The sequence below is a fragment of the Benincasa hispida genome, chromosome 12, assembly GCF_027475165.1.
Source record: "Benincasa hispida cultivar pf3 chromosome 12, pf3_genome.v1.1, whole genome shotgun sequence".
Taxonomy (NCBI): domain Eukaryota; kingdom Viridiplantae; phylum Streptophyta; class Magnoliopsida; order Cucurbitales; family Cucurbitaceae; genus Benincasa; species Benincasa hispida.
Genome location: NC_143489.1, coordinates 46,802,038 through 46,822,830, shown reverse-complemented (window position 1 = coordinate 46,822,830; position 20,793 = coordinate 46,802,038). Strand labels below are relative to the sequence as shown.

At 40.5% G+C, this 20,793-nt stretch overlaps 1 pseudogene; it reads left to right on the top strand.

Annotated features, from left to right (window-relative positions):
- The first annotated feature begins 17,794 nt into the window (after window positions 1–17,794).
- Window positions 17,795–19,239, top strand: LOC150032026 (uncharacterized; annotated as a pseudogene).
- Window positions 19,240–20,793: the final 1,554 nt, after the last annotated feature.

Genomic DNA, 20,793 nt, shown 5'->3' with positions numbered 1-20,793 from the left:
CACACCCCTCAACTCAATATAGTTGAGTTAGGTGAACGCAAAGCATTCCTTATTGGGTTGAGATGCGTCCATTGTTGCCTTGCATACTTGTTGTTAATTGTTTTATTATTTTTATTATAAAATTTTTTCATCAACGCAAGTGCTATAACTTGCGGCAATAAATTCATTCTTTATTACTCAATCATTCACCATTTAAAGCTCAATGCATTAATTACAGAAAAATTCAAGGAATTAAAGACAAGACAAACTGAAATGCAAAGAAATAAATGAGGAAATAAATTCATAAAGTTAAAATTAAATGAAGAATTGAAGAAATAATTCAGAATTTAAAGAGATAGCACTTTAATAAAGCATTAAACATAGTATTGAGATATGGACCAAAAATTGTGTCGCCATGAAGGATCGCAATCCACATCTTCGTAGGCGATCAAACTTTCCTGCTCAATGTCTTAAGGACATTTCTCCTTTCCTGTAGATCCCGGGGCTTCTGAATTGTTGGGCGATGTTCCCGATGTTCGACTTCTTAGCTCAGAGGCCAGCTGGCCCACTTGGATCTCCAGATTCCTTATTGAAGACGCTTGTGCTTACATCGCTGCACCATTTTTATCCATATATTGCTTCAGTAACGTCTCTAACGAGCTTCCCGAGGTGTTAGATGTTGATGGTTGCTGGTTGTGCGGTCTTGATTGCCCTTGATTGTGGTGAAAAGGCGGATTCCCTCTACAACCCCCTTGATGGTTAACTGGCCCCCCTGGGTTGGGATTTCCTCCCCAACCGAAGTTAGGATGGCTCCTCCAGCCCGGATTATAGGTGTTGCTGAAGGGGTTGTTCTAGATAGCATATACATGCTAAAGGTTCAATGGGCACATGTCAACTTTGTGAGCCCCTCCACAATTGATGCAATAGATTGCGGCCACTTGATCCAGTGCAGCGGGTTGTGCTGATTGTGGAGCAATGGCTCCTTGGTTGATTTCCATTGACTGGAGGATCGAGGTCACCGCGGCCATTTGCACGGCCAATGAGGTCATTGTCTCCGCAGGGACAATGGCTGTTTCACTTTTCCTTCTCTCGGCACTTCGGTCTCCATATCCATCGTCGATCCAGTCATCCATATTCTGCGAGATGCGGTTGAGGATGACTTTAGCCTTTGTGTATGTCTTATCCATAAAACCTCCTGCCGCGGAGGTATCAGCAATAGCCTGCGTTGCTCTTTTCAGGCCATTATAAAATGTTTCCATCAAGACGCAATCGGGGATCCCGATATGCGGGTAGTTTTTCACCAGTCTCCTAAATCGCACCTAGGTGGTGCTTAGGGTCTCATTCTCCATCTGTTCAAAGTTCAACACATCCTTTCGTCGCTTTGCATTGACGGCAGGTGGGAAGAACTTCTTCATGAACCGCTCTACCAGTTGATCCCATGAAGTGATTTCATTTGGCTCAAGTGAGTAAGCCCACCTCTTAGCCTCGTCCCTCAAGGTGTAAGGGAACAGATACAATCTTATATTCTCTGGGGTCACGCCAGGTAAGGAAAAATTGTTGCACATCTCAACAAAGCTGGTCAGATGAGTGTGTGGGTCTTCACCTTGCAGACCCCCAAACTGCCCAACGTTTTGAATCGTCTGCAGCATGACCGGTTTAATATCGAAACATGCATTCTCTTCGACAATCGGCCTCGAGATTCCAGGCGAAAAATCATACAAATTGGGTGCCACATAATTATGCATTGGGATGTTGCGATCAGCCGCCAGGAAGACAGGATCTTGAGCTGGTCGAACATCCCCTTGGTTTGCAATCGGTACCGCATTAACATTGTTGTCTGCCTGGCTGCCTTCTTTCGCCTAATTCGATTCTGACATGCCCTTGCATAGAAAGTACGCTCGATCTCAATGTCATCTTTGAATTCTGGTTCAGCACCAGGACTCATAAACCGTCAGGCTGCTCTCCACGTTGAACAGCCAGTACAATGAGATCTGTCTTGCAAAATATCAAAAACATACTCAAACAATAAACCGTTAACCAGTCCTCGGCAACGACGCCATAAACTTGTTGACGAATCGCTGATAGGTATTATTGATGATGTTCTATGCTCGAAATGATGCAATACTACTGCTAGATATGCATTAATTATGGATGTTCACGTAGTATGCCATGCGTTGTCACAAGTTTCCTTACAATGGAACCAAGTGTAATTCCACCGCAAGTTTCTCGATGTGATCCGAGGTCGAACTCAGGGACTGTTTTAGGTTATTGTGATATGTTCATGATATATGCGACTAGGTTTTCAATCTTTAAAAATGTGTTTGTACAAGTATATAAATTGCGATAAAATAAAGTAAAGCAGTAAAGATGCGATAATAGAATAAAATACAATAAACCTAAGCTAGATGATACAAGATAGAGGCTTCATGTTACAAGATGTTGGGGTCAAGGCTGGCTGTGAAAGTTATGTAAAGACATGGAATGCGACGAAAAGTTTTATGAACAAAATAGAAAAATAAAGATAAATAATATAAACAGCGCAAGTTCTCAATTGCGTTGAAGCTGGAAATACTGTTCCACTCTTCTCTTGGCATACACCTTTCAGTGATCGGCCACGCTCCCACATGTCTGTGGTGAAACAGAGACTAACGTAATGAACACAAGGTTGCTTCCATGTCTGGAAGTTCTACTCGCTTTAGTTAATGCATTCTTTTAACCCTCTCTCGATAGATCAGAATGGCATCTTCACTTCTGCTCTCACAGATGAAGATGTCATCTAGCATGCCTTAGCTAAACACATTTTATACCTTTAACACAGATTAAGTACTTGTTTGATTCATATTAACTATTAGAGGATTAAGAAGACATCATGGAGAAAGTGATTAATGGAGGAATGGAAATAGACAGAGAATGGTATGTTAAAACTATCAAAGCATTTAATATATCTATTAAGCGTTTGATACATGGTGTATGAATGAAAAGATAAAGAGAAAGTGAAATACAATGATGAAAGAGATAGAATGGATACAAACAAGTGCCAATGTCTTGGCACTGATTCGATGGAGATCTGCTTGCCGGATAGGATGGATTTGATGGTAGGGAGAGCTTCCCTCTCAGGCTTGCTCCACTGGTAGCAGAGATCTATGCACAGAGCTTCCAATCGGGTATTCAGCAGATTAGATCTGAGATTCACCTCTCGGCCTTATCTCGTCTTCTTCCTGGATTTCTTCACTTAAGCACTCAGCTCAGCCTTTTCTCTCAACAGTTTAGCAACACTTAGCCCCGTATCAAGTAGCATAATTTTTCTCTTAAATCTAAGGGGTATTTATAGGTGCAAGTCTTTGACTCCGGCCCTATGGTCCCCACTGATTGTTATGGTAATTCCGAAGATGGAGGGATATTATTCCTTCTTATATGCAATCAGATCGTCAATTCTACACAACCGTTAGTTGTACACATGTCTCAATCCTCCGCTTTTGTTGCTCAGCTGCATTTTTCGATCATGAGTTCGCATACGGTGTTTTTTTTATTACCGCATGCAGTTGAAAGTCAGCTTTGGATCGATTTTCGCATTGTGCCGTCATTACGGTAATCGTTTCTTCATTGTTGATTGATGGGCACAATGTGACAATGATGCATTGATCAGTTTCTCATGAGCCTTGAGCGCAAGCGGTGACTTGGTTTCCTGCAAAACAGAGTAAAACTCGGATTGTCTTCCATCTTTATGGCGTTAGTGGGTGTAATTGCGATCATTTATAATTATTTTAATTCTAAGCTAATCTTCATACAATCGGCGCATATTTACTAACTTTTGGCCACAATATCTAGATAAGGTGGCATAAATAACTTGTATTTCCATAAGTTATCAACCGGCAGTTTGGATCATCTACAACATAATCGGTTTCATTTCAAACCTCGATCCGTGTAGCACTAGCCTCATGATTCCTGGGGAGAAATCATATAGGTTAGGTGACGCATAGTCCCGAATGGGTCTATTGCGGTCATTCGCCAGGAGGATGGGGTTGGCCATTATATTATTTGCGTTTGCGACACTTTCTTCATGTTGTTCCCCCATTCTTGGAGTTCTGTCTTGTTGTTGTTGTTGGCGGCTGTCTCTCAATCTTTTTCGAAACGTTCTTTCAATCTCTGGGTCGTAATTCGCCATAGATTTAAAGCTGCAAAGAAAATCAGAAAATTACCGAGCACAATGTCTTGCCGAAGTCCCCAGCAACGGCGCCACAAACATGATGCGTTATTTTATGCGATCAAATAATGGTAAGGGTTGCGTTGATGGAAAATGCGTTGTGCAAACAAGTTTTCTCAGTGATGAAATAGGAATGAACGTAATGAATGCAAGGTTGCTTACATCTCTGGAAGTACTTCTCGCTTTAGTTAACGCATTGTTCCAACCTTCTCTCGACAGGAGGAATGGCATCTTCATTTCTGCTCTCACAAGTGAAGATGCCATCTAGCATGCTTTAGCTAAACATATTTATTTCTTTAGCACAGATTAATTTACTTGTTAGATTCATGCTAATTACCAGGAGATTAAGAAAACATCATGGAGAAAGCGATTCATAGAGGAACGAAAATAGACAGAAAGATGGAGATGAAAATGATCATGACATTCAATACTAATATTTAACGTATGATACATGGTGTGAATGATAGAGATTAAGAAGATGAATACAATTGATGATAAAAAGATAGAAACAAATACAGAAGAGTGCCAACGTCTTGACACAGATCTAGACGGTGGATTTGCTTGCCGATGAATGGAATGAATGTAGAGAAGAGCTTCGCTCTCAGGCTTGCTTGTTCGGTAGAAGTGACCTTGGTACAGAGCTTCCACAACGGGGTTAGAAAGGATTTGCCCTAAGACTCACCTCTCGGCCTTGTCTCTCAAATCTTTCCGGATCTTCTCCGATCAGGCTCTTCAGTCCAGTCTCTCTCTCAATATACAAATATCAAAATATGCCCGTATCAAGTATATTTTCCAATAGAATTTCAGAGGCTATTAATAGGCTCATCTTTGACTCTCTGACTTGTGGACCCCACTTTATTGTTATGGCAATTCCGAAAATGGTTGAGTGAATATTCCTTCTGTTACGCGATCAATCCCATCAGAAATGCACAACGATCAGTTGTACACATGTCTGGATCCTCTACAATTGCGTTGCTCTTTTGCATCTTCGATCGTTTGCCCGCATGTGGTGTTATTTTTTATTACCGCATGCAGTTGAAGTTGTGTTAATCGCTTAGCTCTTGATCGATTGTCGCATGCGCCGTCATTGCGTTGATCGTCTATTCATTTCTGAATGATTAGCGCAATGCGACGTAGATGCGTTGTTCTCTTTGTCTTGAGCCATGTACGCATAGGGTGACTTAATTTCCTGCAAAAAAGACTTGAAATATTCTTTTCCTACCATCGCAATGATGTCAGTGGGTGTATTGACAACAATTTATAATTCTCTCATTTCTTAGCTAATTTCTGTACAATTGACGCAAGTTTCCTTTCTTTTGGCCGAAATATCTAAATAAAGTAGTATAAATAACTTGTATTTCTACAAGTTATCAATCTACTATCCCTATAACGGGTAGGAGTGAATTTCATCTTGCACCCTATGTTCCCAGCTATCCATCTAATTTTACCCCTGAAATGGGAGGCTTATTGGGCCAGTGATAATGAGCTACCCTTACCTATGCAGATCTAAGGATAATTCTGAGTGAACAAGAGTTCATAGTTAGCTCAAGATTAAGATTAAGTTACCTAGGTCATCCATTAACGAAATAGTCAGTTTTATACATTAAACGACATTTGTAAAAAGTGACTATTTCATGGTTCAGTCTTATGTAAACTTTTTACATAGGATACCCCCATTTTCATGTCTCCATATGAACGGTTTAGGATCACATCATTTGTATTAACTACAAAATGGGCCGCATCCAAAGTGTCCCCAGAATAAGGCACCCAACCTTATTCATATACTATAGACCATTTTGGCTATATATATTTGAACTTGATCCACATTTATGTCACTACATAAAGTTCAAACTAAACTTAATAGCCTCGGAGCCTCAGTTTATTGGATTCATGAATATAGAATTTAAATTTACTAAATATTTTCAATAACAGCTTTATTGAACAAGAATATGATATTACAAACTATGAGTTTTAGGACATAAAATCCAATAGTGTTAGCTTAGTTCTTCTCAACCCGTTCGACATGTAACGACCCGACCCCCTAGGACCTAGGTAAGGCCGTTACTAAAATAAATGCATGCAAAGAATTTAAAACGACGCTCAATCATTTGAAATAATGCTAATTAAAAACAAGAGAAGTTCAAAAGACATTTATTAAATGCAATTGTTAAAAACAATAATAGGGTACCCATAAATCATAAAGGTTAATAAATACATATGAAAAACAATTCTTAATAATAAGTTTCAAACATCAAAACTAAACATTAAGGGAAACATGAAAAGAACTCTAAATCTCATGATGGGGAAGCGTAAAAACTAGTCTCAATGGCTCAATCATGAATTCCGCTACGCCATCGCCAGTGCATCTCTACCCTTACCTGAAACATCAACATAAGAAAGAATGAGTATGAAATACTCAATAAGTAACCCCACCACTAGGGTCAGGCTAGGCATCTATGTCCTCTAGATACCCGCCTATGGCACATAAATACATGTAATAAATAAGAGACAGAGTCCTATCCTATTGTAGTTAAGTATGCCCACAAAACTGGTGAATCCAGAAGGAAACACAAAACTGGTGAATCTCGAAGGAAACAAAAACTGTGAATCCCGATGGAAGCACAAAACTGGTGAATCCCGAAGGAAACACAAACTGGTGAATCCCGAAGGAAACACAAACTGGTGAATCTCGAAGGAAACACAAACTGGTGAATCCCGAAGGAAACACAAAACTGATGAATCCCGAAGGAAACACAAAACTGGTGAATCTCGAAGGAAACATAAACTGGTGAATCCCTAAGGAAACACAAACTAGTGAGCCTCTAACTAATCAATGAGGATATTCACAAAGTCTTAACGTGCTAAGATTCAACATTGTACAGTTCTAAACATACATAAAAATCCTTGATACCATGGCTTCATCACATACACATATTTCTTAACAACATATTATACATCATCCATGGCTAACTTACATCATAAATCCACAACATGCAAGTATGCCTCAACACTAGCAGATCAGACATCGACATATGAAAACACATACTATCACATACTAACGATCAAGTACTTAGGTGTGTATGTAAACGAATCAGAATTCGTGCCAGAACATACTTTGATTTAGGTCATACTATCAATCAATATGCTAACATTTACCATAACATACGCTTATCATGCTAGCATGCAACTAAAGCCTGGCCCGTGGGCAGTTCCAGTAGTAAGATTACTTACCTTGAAATAAAATTCTGATTTTTAATCCAAGCTAATGATCTCCAACAAAAAACCCTTGAACTAAGTCCCCTAATACAGAACATAACAAAAATTTTAAATTCTTGGAACCAAGATCCATACATACAAATTAAATTTTGGGATCACCAATGAACTTACCCAACGAAACTTGATCAACCAACACTCGCGAGATTTTGACTCAAAAATTTCCTCTTAGAAGAATTTAGAACCCAAAGGACAACAACTTGGAACCTTTGAGAAACTAAAACCAAACTCTCCATCAGTCCAACAACCAAAAGTGCCTAACAATCAACAACAAGGGTCACAACGTTTACCAAAAATACTTGCCGAACGAACTCGAATTCGCTAAACAGCACGCTGCACACTCCGAAGTACTCCAAACTTGGTTCTGGATTCCAAATATAGAGATAACAAATTTTTAACCCAAAATCCAAATGGGTAATCAAACTAGATCAACCAAAATCTTGCTCAAAAAAATAATCAATCGCTTACTCAAAGCACAAGTCTAGTGGTGTAGGCGAGTCCTGGTGACGCTGGAAGCAGCCGGCAGCGACGCGGTGGGTGGCGGAGGAGAGACTCAGCTCGGATCTGGGCGACGAAGGACGTCAGCGGCTCGAATTTGGGCGGAGGAGGACGTCGGCGAAGGAGTTGGCTAGGCAGAAGCTTACACGGCGGGCGGCGATGGAGACCAGCTTGGGCTCGGGTGGCGGCAGTCTGAAGTGCTGGGCGACTGACGGTGTGTCTGATCGGTGGGATCTAGCCAGCCGAAACCCACGAACGGTGGTGATAGGACGGTGCAAAGATGCGGCGAGGAAGCAGAAAACGGAGGGGGGGGGCTCGCGTGAGTGAAGGAGAAGGTGAGAGGGGGACCTTTTTATTTAAAAAAAATACTAATAATAATAATAAATATAATAAATATAATAATAATAATAATAATAAAAGGAAAATAGTATAACTCTAATTAGATCCTTTCCTTAACCCACTTTATACTATTTAATTCCTTTCCTTTTTCCAAAAATAATTAATTCCTTCCATAACTTTTCAAATTGAATAATTTTTTAATAAATTCCACGACAACACTTAAATTCTCACATTTATACTTTAAATTCAGAATTCCAAACATGCCCTTCAACTAAGGACAATTACTAAAAAGGGAAAAGTTTTACATTATTAATAAAAAATAAAAAGGTGTGGGATGTTACACGACAAGTTTAGCTACTCATGCATGCTAAGAGAGTGAACAGATGTAGAATAAGAACTTTCATTTTATAAATATAACATTGAAATACAAAATAACAATGCAAGAAGAGAATGAAGAGCGTGGTAGCAATCTCTTGCTTCCCATGCTTTTACACTGTCTTTTCTACTCTTGTTCAAAAGATAATCTCGCTCTTGCGAGAGTCAGCCCGTTCTCTACTTTCCACGCCTTCGGGTTCTCTCTCGAGTTGCCTTCAGTGATCTTCCAGCATCTCTTCCCTTCTCTCACTCCGCCTTCTTAAAAATAAAAGAAAACTATGGACAAGGCTAAACTATGAACAAAAACTTGTTGAACGAGCTGAACTGAACCCCTTTTCTGAAGGATGCCTTCGGTATTTATAGAGCTTCAGGGTGAAAGGCGGCTTCTCTCTTATGATTGCATAGATGGGATGGCTTTAATTCTCTGACTGATGCGCTGAATATTTTTCACCGAAAAGCTGAGTGTACTTATTATCTTTAGCGGCTTGTCAACTTAATTCGGATTCGACAATCATCAACTTTATGTCCCATCGTGATTAATTATGCCTTTCACCCAGATGCTGTCACAGCCTGCCCAGACCACCTTCTCAGCCTAGGAAAGGGCATGACTGACAGCAGTTATCAACCCTTTTGTTGCACTTTCTGCCTAATAACTCTTGCAGAACTAACTCTGATACCAATGAACAAATTCAACAATCAACTGATTAGGCCTATTTTATTTTACAACAATGTAAAGTTTATACAACTCCAAGACTTAAATACAAGTTTACAACATCAACTGTAAAACCCTCCGGAAGTGTAACTGTGGCTTGTGGTAGACCTTGACCTTAGTAGCACCCTAGAACTCCTCACTTTTCGCTACCTGGGAAGAAAAGAAAAACATTTGGAAAGCATGAGCTATAAAGCCCAGTGAGTGACCAGAAAACTGATTTTTATCAAAGAACTACCCCACACTTGGGTACTTTTGCTCAGATACCTTCTCAACTGTGTCCTTTAGTATCGAGCTACTCAGATATCTTCTCAAATGTCCTTTGGTATCGAGTTTCAAGTAAAACTAGTCATAAAATGACTTTTTTTTAATAAAACTTAGAAAACATGTCTTTATCTGAAAGATCTTTCTTTAGTACATGGTTTCTTAAGACATTGAAAACATTTAAGTCACTCACCTTGATCGTTTAGGAACCTTCCTCTCTAGAAGTTCCTTTGTCACCTCGGGCTCCCTTTTGAACCCTAAAATCCAGATTCAAATTAAAGCTCAGATTACTCATAGTTATAGGCTTTATCTAGAGATAATTACTTCTCAAAATATGCTTTGAAATGTCTCAGGAATCTTACTCTAAAATATTAGATTAAATCTTCTCGTGGTTTGGTCGGAATCATCAAAACATCAAGATTGGCCCAGCTTACCCGACAGCTCGACCCTTTTGTCTTTTCCTCATTCTTCAGCCCGATTCCTTGGAGCTTTTTCTTCAGAAGCCCCACCATGAAAACTAGACTCCCTTAGCTTTCAGATGGCTTTCAAATCACATCAAAATCATGAGTGTTCTGGGAGAACTCCTCGTTCCAAGTTGATGCTGCTTTCCAGACTTCACTATCCAATGCGTCCTCTTTGAACTTCTATGTCCAATGCATGGATTTTGCTCTCAACGCAAGGTTTCCTCAACTTTCCCACTCTTCTTAAATGTATTTTGAGTTTTGATCTGAAGAATGAAGACTTTGGTCCTATTTATAGGCATCCAAGATTGCTGCAAGACCAACACCTCCTACTTGGCCGCATGACCAAGTGTCTCTTCCTTACACCATCAACGCAATCTTGCATCAACACAACCCAATGTGTCTTCTTCTCCTTTCACCAACACATGGCCCTTACCTTTGTATGTCTTCTTATGCTGCCACCTCTTTTACTTAAGGCTTAAGAATTCTTCCTAACAAGCCACATTTCCAGATGACATCCTCCATGAGTTCATCTTTCATATGCGTCCACAAACTCTTGGATGTTCAACGCATCACTTCCATTTTCCTTCCTTCAGCCACATGCCATCACCAGCAACCCTTCCAACGCATCAACACAACTTCTTCCAACGCATTGGTTCCTTCCAACGCATCAACACAACTTCTTCCAACGCATTGGTCCCTTCCAACGCATCAACAAAACTTATTCCAATGCATTGGTCCCTTCAAACGCATCAACACAACTTCTTCCAATGCATTGGTCCCTTCCAACGCATCAACACAACTTTCTATACTTAGCCAAATTTCCAAATTTTCCCTTTGCCCAAGTACTCTTTCCAAGATCTTGTGGCCAATGCATAGCAATGCCTAGTCCAACACTTAGTCAATTTTCAGGGATTTAAGCTTAACTCAAAGCTACTCACATAACAATGCCTAGTCCAACACTTAGTCAATTTTCAGGGATTTGAGCTTAACTCAAAGCTACTCACATAGCAATGCCTAGTCCAACACTTAGTCAATTTTCAAGGATTTAAGCTTAACTCAAAGCTACTCAAGGAAAATCTATTCAACACTTAGAAATTTCATTTTTCTTCCACATAGGATTTAACTTTTAGTTAATTTCCTTAATCACCTGCTTAAGTAAGGAATAATGGAAATCCGGGTTTCACAGATGCGGCAATCCTTCTTGAGCAGATATTTGCGAGCATAAATCACTGCAAAGCCTTGCGGTAATGCTACGCTCGACCACTGATTTCTTGTGATCGCGCTTTTCGCCTTGCGTCAACACATGTTCTGCATAAAAATACAAAAATTAACTGTTTCTATGCGATGAACGCATGTGACCGCAATGTTATGAAGTTAATGCTTTTTAGACACAATCTAACATATTTATCACGCAAACCTTCATTGTTTAATAATTAGCACTGTAATAACGTGCATTTTTGCCCGTTATCAATCATCGATAACATTAATGGACTACTCTGATTCTAACATTCACGGCGTGTTAGTCCTTTCTGAATCTCTGCTGCTAACGGCGTGGTAGGTGAAATGTCAACATCATCTTTTTATTTTCCCGAGAGATACGTTGATGCGTCCATTCCACCAACCTTGCATTGATCCCTCTATTATGCGTTATTGTGTAGTCGCAATCGTGCAGTGACCGCATTTGCTTAATACCGCAACTCTACACAATGACCGCAATCGCTTGACGATCGCAACTCCTATACGATGGACACATGCAGCTGATCACCATAACAACCATGCGTTGATCGTATGCGTTCGCCTTTGTGATAACGGGCAGAAATGCACGTTATCATAGTGATAAATTCTTAAACAATGTTGGATTGCATTGATGAAATATGTTACTTTGCGTCCATTAAGCATCAATTTCATAATATTGCGGTCGCATTCGTGCAGCGCATTAGAACTGTTGATTTTTGTATTTTTGTGCAGAATATGCATTAAAGCAATGCAAAGATTGCGATCATAAGGAATCATTGGTCGAGCGCAACTTCACCGCAAGGCTTTGCATTGATCATGCTTGCAAACATTCGCCAAGAAGGATCGCCGCAACTTGGTCAGCGCAACATGGTGGGCGCATCCGAGTGAAAGGCCAATTAAGCGCGATGGGACAGAAAGCTGATGACAGTCGAATCCAAATTAAGTTGACAGTCGATAACGGTCACAAAGTACATTAAGCTTTATCGATGATAATTATTCGGTGCATCAGTCATGAATTAAAGCTGTCCCATCTGTACAACCAGGAGAGAGAAGCCGCCTTTCACCATGGATGCTCTATAAATACCAAGGGCATTCTTCAGAGAAGGGGTTGATTAGTTCACAAGCTTAGCAGTTAGAGATTTCATACTTCAGTTTGCACGCTTTAGTTTTTAGTTTTCTTTCATTTTAAGGCGGACGCAAGGGAGGAAGTTGTGCTAGTAGATCGTTTCGGTAAGCTTGAGAGAGTGTTAGAAGCTTCAAGGATAGAGAGAGGGTCGACACTTGCGGAAGCGGGAATATCTTTAGTTCAGAATAGAGAATTCAGTGTAAAAAGCCTCGGTCAGCAAGGAATTGCTACCAGGCTATCTACCTTTAACTTCCATTGTCATTTTCTACTCAACTCATTTATAAGAATGGAATTTCTTTCTCTATATCTTTTCACTCTCTATTATTCACGCATGAGTAGCTAAATCAGTTGAATGGGTTGAGAAGCATTTAGCTAGCACAATTAGGAAATCTTCATTCTTTGCGATTATCTTGTTTATGTATGCTTCATTCGTCCATTAGAGATACTCGGGAGGGTAGTCTAAGGATAGAATCTAGACTTGGGAAGGTCAAGTTAGAATCTAGACTCAGAAGAGCCAGATTAGAATGCATAAACAAGAGATAGGCACTTAGGAATGAGCACTATTTGTTATCAACGCATTGCATGCATCCTAGAGATAGGATATGATTGTATGCGGTCACCTTGCTTTCATGCATTTTGCATCATCGCATAGGACAAGAGTAGAGACTTAGGGATAAGCTCTATGGACACTTTTGCATTCAACACATGCGTACTAGACTTAGGAGCATCGCATTTACATTGGAAAATGACTTGTTGTGCATGGTTGTAACATGATCGCATAGGCTGACACATTCTCGAGTAACGTTAGCTAAAGATCTTCTCAACCCGTTCATTGCATACTCATTGCATCTGTTAACACAACTGTCTTTTCTCAACTCCGTCGCATTTGTTTCTTTATTTTTCCATCAACGCAAACAACAATCCCACAAATTATTACTTGGTTACTGCAAGGTTTTCATAAAAATTACCAACACAATCTGTTTTCACAAGTACCTGTGTTCGACCCTGGACTTACCAGGAAACTCAGAGGAATTTACACTTGGATTCCGTTGGGGAAACTTGAGTGCACAAAGCAATTCCATCAATGCATATCATCCATTCTTCCACTTCATAAAATCAAGCATCAAGTTTTTGGCGTCATTGCTGGGGACTTCGGCAAAATAGTTTGCTAACAGTAACTTTTCTGATTTCTTTGCAGACTCTCAATCTCTAGCAAATTACGACTTGGAGATTGAGAGGACATTCAGAAGAAGATTAAGAGACACCAACAACAACAAGAAAGAACACCAAGAATGGTGGAGCAAGCAGACGTAAGGGCTGCTAACGCGAATAATATAATTGCCAACCACATCCTTCTTGCAAATGACTACAATAGACCCATCTGGGACTATGCGTCACCTAACCTCTACGATTTCTCTCTAGGAATCATGAGGCTGACGTTAAATGGATCGAGGTTTGAAATGAATCCAGTAATGTTGCAGATGATCCAGGCTGCTGGGCAATTTGGAGGAAGGCATGGAGAAGACCCGCACGCCCACCTCCGGAGCTTCATAGAAATTTGCAACACTTTCGTGTTCCCAAATATCTCAACCGAGGAAGTTCAACTAACTCTGTTTTCATTTTCTTTGTCTGATCAGGTGAGGAAATGGGCATATTCTCTCGAACTGGGCGAGATAACTTCGTGGGAACAGGTGGTGGAAAAGTTTATGAAGAAGTATTTCCCACCAACTGAGAACGCTAAGAGAATGAAATTAATAACAAATTTTGAACAAGAAGATGACAAATCGCTCAGCGATGCTTGGGTGAGGTTTAAGTGGCTGGTAAGAGACTGTCCACACAATGGCTTACCAGATTGCTTGCAAATGGAGATTTTCTACCAAGGATTGAAACCCTCTTCACAGACCGTTGCCAATGCGGCAGCCGTCGGTGGTCTGCACGATAAAACATATGAGGAGGCAAAGAGTATACTTGATCGCATTACCAAAAATCACAAGGATTGGAGGGAAAACGATCAGAGATTAAGAATTAAAGAAAATGACGCAAACAATGGAGCTATCGCATCCCTGCAAAATCAAATGACTGTGATGATGAGTTTAATACAAGGCATCGCAATTAATAATACGGGAGCAAAGAAAGGGCAGGTCAGCACAATCATTGAAACAACCATAAGTTGTGTCATTTGTTGAGATGCTTGATAACTTGTAGGAATACAAGTTATTTAAACTCTTTTATTTAGATATTCCGGCCAAAAGAAAGGAAAGTTGCGTCAATTTTATAGAAATTAGCTAAGAAATGCAAGAATTATAAATTGTCGTCAATACATCCACTAACACCATTGCGATGGTAGAAAAGAATATTTCAAGTCTGTTGATAACTTGTAGAAATACAAGTTACTTATGCTGTCTTATCTAGATATTGTGGCCAAAAGAGAAGGAATATGCGTTGAATATATGAAAATTAGCTCAAGAATACAATAATTATGAATTATCGCAATTACACCCACTAACATCGTCAAAATGGTAGAAGAGGATATTTTTATTCTGTTGCGATCAAGGATCAATGAGGAACTGAACAACGCATCTCTATTACATTACGCCCGTCAATCCACAATTAACGCAATGACGGTGCAATGCGATAGTCGATCCAGAGCTGAATTTCAACCGCATGCGATAATAAAAACAACACTACATGCGAGCAACCGATAGAAAGATATAGCTGAGCAACGCAAAGGCGGAGGATTGTGACACGTGTACAACTAGCCATTGTGCAGATTTGATGGTTTGATTGCATAATAGAATGAATATTTATTCCTCCATCTTTGGAATTTCAATAACAAGAAATGGGGTTCACAAGCCAAGAGTCAAAGCTTTTCACTTATAAATACGCCCATAGAATTCAGAGAACATATACTTGATACGGTTATAATTGATACGGTTATAATTGATACGAGGGCTAATTGCTACTAAATTATTGAGAGAAAGGTTGAGCTAAGTACTGATCGGAAGAAATCCAGGAAGAGAAGAGACAAGGCTGAAAGGTGAGTCTTAGTGCGAATCTGCCAGATTCTCGCCGTGAAGCTCTGTGCTTAGATCCCTGCTATCGGTTGAGCAAGCCTTAGAGGGAAGCTCATCCTTCCGCACGATCCATCCACATCGACAAGCAAATCTCCATCCAGATCGGTGTTAAGACATTGGTGCTTATTTGTATTTGTTTCTAATTCTATTTCATCAAGTGTATTTCATCTTCTTAATCTCTTCATTCACAAACCATGTATTAGACGCTAAAAGTTTATATTGAATGTCTCGATCACTTTCATGACCACTTCTCTGTTTATTTCCATTCCTCCGTTTATCGATTTCTCCATGAATTTTTCTTAATACCTTGGTAATTAATATGGATTAAACGAGTAACTTAATCTGTGATAAAGAGATAAATGCGTATAGCTAAGGCATGCTAGACGACATCTTCACCTACGAGAGCAGAAGTGAAGATGTCATTATGATCTATCGAGAGAAGGTTAGAAGAATGCGTTAACTAAAGTAAGTAGTACTTCCAGAGATGGAAGCAACCTTGCGTTCATTACGTTCATCTCCATTTCACCACAGAGATGTGGGAACGTGGCCGATCACCGAGAGGTGTACGCCAAGGGAAAAGCGGAACCGTACTTATATCTTTAACGCAATTAAGAAAATTTCGATGTTTGTAATAATTATCTTTTCTGTTTTTGCTTCGTACATAAGACTTGTCACCACATTACACGATCTCTGCATAATCTTCACATCTAGCTTTGACCTCAGTATCTTGTATCATGAAACCTGTATCTTGTATCATCTCTTTACTTTAACGCATGTTTATATTCTTGTACACAACAACTTTTATTAATTGAAAACCCCTAGTCGCATGTATCACAAGCATAACGCAATAATCTCAAACAGTCCCTGTGTTCGACCTCGGATCACACCGAGAAACTTGCAGTGAAATTATACATGGTTTCAACGCAAGGAAACTTGTGACAACGCACAGCATACTACAAGAACATTGTTAATTAATGCATATCTAGAAGTAGTATCACATATCATCAGATAAAAGCTATGTCACAACAAGTTTATGGCATGGGCTTGCGTGCATCATTGCATTGCATTACAAATTGCATTATCAAGTGTATGGCGCCGTTGTCGGGGATTGGTTAACGATTTATTGTTTGAGTATGTTTGTGGTATTTTGCAGTACAGATCTCTCTGTACTGGTTGTTCAACGCGAAGTGCAGTCTGACGGCTTATGAGTGCTGGAGTGATCCAGAAATTCTAAGTGGTCCCAGAGCTCAAGTGTATTGTTCGCACAAGAGTTCATCAGGGCCAAATTAAGTGGTGAAGAAGCATGGCTAATAATAACAAGGCTCCCGCAGGGAATCAAAGGGGAAATGGGCCAATGCAAGGCTCCATATTCTTGCTACTGATCATGACGTCCCAATGAGAGATTATGCGACACCGGATTTTTACAACTTCTCACTAGGAATCTCAAGACCAACGGTTGAGGAGAATGTAAGCTTTGAAATCAGACCAATCATGCTGCAGATGATTCAGAATATGGGTCAATTTGGAGGATTACAAGGAGAAGACCCACATGCGCATTTGACGAATTTTGTAGACATGTGCAGTGTATTCTCCATGCCTGATGTGACTCAAGAAAGGCTTAGGTTATATCTTTTCTCGTACATACTGCGGGATGAAGCAAAGAGGTGGGCTCAGTCATTAGAGCTGAATAAGATTAAAGCATGGGAATAGTTGGTTGATAGATTCATGAATAGATTTAAAGCATGGGAACAGTTGGTTGATAGATTCATGAATAGATTCTTCCCTTCAGCCGTCAACGCGAGGAGACGGAGGGATGTGTTGAATTTTGAGCAAAAGGTTTATGAAACCTTAAGCACTTCCTGGGTGCGATTCCAACAAGTAGTGAAGAGTTGTTCGCATATCGGGATTCCTAATAGTATTCTGATGGAAACCTTTTACAATGGCTTAGGTCAATCAATGCAAGCAGTTGCCGATGCCTCCGCAGAAGGAAGATTAATGAACAGATCATATACGGAAGCAAAGAATATCTTGGATCGCATCTCATGACATTTTGATGAGTGGATTGAAACCAGGCTTGAGGTAAGAGGTCTAGAGCAAGGAAGAGTAGAAAGTGCCGATGTGTCAACTGATGTAATGGGCACATTGGTCGATCAAATGACCACAATGACCTCACTTCTCCAGACGGTGGCTAATCAATAGAGAACTCTCTCTCAAGGATCAACGCAAGTTAATGCGTTGACTCACGTGGCCGCAATGAATTGCATCCAATGTGGAGAGGGACATCTAGTAGAAGTCTGCCCATGGAATCAACAACCCGTATATTCTGTCTTTGATGAATCGTTTGGCAACATCTATAACCCTGATTGGTGGGATCACCCAACTTCAAGTTGGGACGAGAATCACAACCAGGAGAGCCATAGTTTCTATCAGTACAGTTATCAAGGGGATAGAGGCAACCCTTCGGTCTTCATTACTCCGGACTGTAACCCAGGTAATTCTCAAGGTATACCACCCTGTGACCCACCGTTCTTATATGGTACCTCTTGCATAACCTCGTCTCTAGAGACATCGTTAAAACATGACATTGAAAAGAGCGAGGCAATGAGACAATTGCAGGCTGACTCCCTTAAAGAACTCGAAGAGCAGATAGATCAGCTTATGAGGTAATTAAAGAATAAATCACCTGGTATGCGACCCAGTAACTCAAGAGCATTGGGGCAGCGAGGTAAAGAACAATGTCATGTAGTAACATTGAGAAGCGGCAGAACAACAGCCCCTATGCCATCAGTACCAGATGCGACAACAACACCAATAGATTTGACTGATGATGATAATCAATCAATCAATAGTGGAAAAATTACCAGTTCAGAAGCAAGTTCACCTACAAAAGATGAAGCTCCTCAAGACTTGAATTCTCAATCAAGGCAACCTCCAGATAATGAAACACAGCAAGAACAGGACCTCAGCAAGCAGCCAACTAAACAAGGAGAAAGGCGGGATCCTCCACCTTTCCCGTCCAGACTGAAGAAGAAAGATGATAGCAAACAATTTCAGAGGTTTCTGGATGTTCTTCGACAGCTACACATTAACATTTCCTTAATAGAAGCATTAGAGCAGATGCCGAGTTATGTAAAATTTCTCAAGGATATCCTAGCCAATAAAAGAAAGATTGGGGAAAATGAAACAGTTGCGTTAACATATGAATGCAGTGCGTTGTTTCAAAACAATATCCCCACTAAAATGAAGGACCCTGGGAGTTTTACATTTCCCTACACGATAGGAGGGAAGATGGACGGGAATGCACTGTGCGATTTAGGGGTGAGCATAAATCTAATGCCCTTGTCGATTTTTAGAAATCTGGATATCGGCAACGCAAGACCAACCACGATCACATTACAATTGGCCGATAGATCAATAAAGCATCCTGAGAGCAAGATAGAGGATGTACTCGTGCAAGTGGAAAGTTTATATTTCCAGCAGATTTTGTCATATTGGATTATGAAGCTGACAGAGAAGTCCCTATCATTCTGGGTCGGCCATTTCTCGCAACAGGGCGAACACTGATCGATGTGCAGAAAGGGGAATTGACCATCAGGGTCGATGATCAGGAAGTGAAATTCAACGTGTTTAATGCGTTGAAGTACCCAGGTGACATGGAAAACTGCCAATATATTGAGGAACTGCGGGAAGAATGTTGATACGAACCCCTGAAGGAGCTGGAGGAAGAAGATCTTGGAATCGGCGCAATATTGGAGGAGGACTGCGCTACGATCCTTGTGGAATCAAGTTTTGAACCGCTTAAGTTATCTGAACGGACATCACAATGCAAGCCATCTTTGGAAGAGCCACCTGTGCTAAGATTTAAAGCCGTTGCCCGTGCATCTTAAGTATGCTTACTTAGGAAGTAACAACACATTACCAGTTATCATTTCCGCATCATTGAGTAAGAAGAAAGAAGATGCGCTCATACAAATCCTAAGAAATAATGCAAAGGCCTTGGGATGGACCTTGGTGGACATTCGAGGAATTGGCCCCTCGTATCGTATGCACAAGATTCGTCTGGAAGAAGGACAAATAGGATCGGTAGAAAGGCAATGCCGCTTGAACCCGACAATGAGGGAGGTCGTAAAGAAGGAGATAGTGAAGTGGCTAGATGTAGGAGTCATCTACCCGATATCTGATAGCGGCTGGGTGAGCCCAGTGCAGTGTGTTCCAAAGAAAGGGGGGATGACAGTTGTCACTAATGACAAGAATGAATTAATTCCCACAAGAACGACTACGGGGTGGAGAATTTGCATGGATTATCGCAAGTTAAACTTGGCCACTAAAAAGGACCATTTTCCACTCCCGTTCATTGATCAGATGCTAGACAGACTTGTGGGGAATGAATTTTTCTGTTTTCTTGATGGCTATTCAAGGTACAATCAAATAGCAATTGCGCCGGAAGATCAGGATAAGACAACATTCACGTGCGCATTTGGTACGTTTGCATTTCGACGCATGCCATTTGGACTCTGTAATGTGCCAGGCACTTTCCAACGATGCATGATGGCAGTATTCTTAGATTACTTGGAGGCGTCAGTCAAGGTATTCATGGATGATTTTTCAGTCTTCGAAAATAATTACAACTCCTGTCTATCTATCCTTGAAAAGGACTTGAAGAGATGTGTGGAAACAAATCTTGTTTTGAACTGGGAAAAATGCAACTTTATGGTGGAAGAAGGAATAGTTCTGGGTCACAAAATCTCAAAAGCAGGGTTGGAAGTTGATCAGGCAAAAATTGACACAATTTCCAAATTACCCCCACCAGTGAATGTGAAAACACTTAAGAGCTTTCTGGGACACGCTGGGTTTTATAGAAGATTTATTCGCAACTTCTCCCAGATCGCATGGCCCCTAAGTGCGCTCCTTGAAGCTAACCGAGAATATAATTTTGATGATGCATGTACCAAAGCATTCAACACATTGAAAGATGCGCTCATCACTGCACCAATTCTGGTGGCGCCAGACTGGACGCAACCATTTGCGTTGATATGTGACACGAGCGGATATGCTGTGGGCGCAGTGTTAAGTCAATGCAAGGACAAGGTATTGCATCCTATTCATTATGCGAGTAAATTATGGAATGATGCTCAAGAGAACTATACAACCATAGAGAAGGAAATGCTCACAGGGGTATTTGCACTGGAGAAATTTCGACAGTACTTAATCGGAAAAAGCGTTGTGGTGTATAGGATCATTCTGCGATCAAG